This window comes from Lucilia cuprina, chromosome 2 (assembly GCF_022045245.1).
Source record: "Lucilia cuprina isolate Lc7/37 chromosome 2, ASM2204524v1, whole genome shotgun sequence".
Lineage (NCBI taxonomy): Eukaryota > Metazoa > Arthropoda > Insecta > Diptera > Calliphoridae > Lucilia > Lucilia cuprina.
Window position 1 is genome coordinate 15,921,049 of NC_060950.1, and position 353 is coordinate 15,921,401.

Here is a 353-nt window from a genome sequence, read left to right on the forward strand (position 1 = left end):
ACAGTAATTTCCACTAATAGTTAACCACCTGGATGATCGTAATTCGCATGTTTTGGGTCATTCGTCACTAATGTACCCTTTGTAATCGAGAATGAAGACAGTCGTTACTTTAGTGTCCCCTTTGTAAGCGGGAGCGGAGACAGTCGTCTCTTTACTGCCTTCAAGTAACCTAGAGATTATACTCTTAAAAGTTTTTTTTTTGTTTGTACTTCCGAAAGTAGTTATTTTACCCATCTTTTGGAGAAATGATTATTACTTTCTACTAATATGCCACCATCTGATTGACTCAAATTTATATCTTTCGGGTCAATCGTCACATTATTGTCCCATAGTATTCTAGAGAGCAGACACTT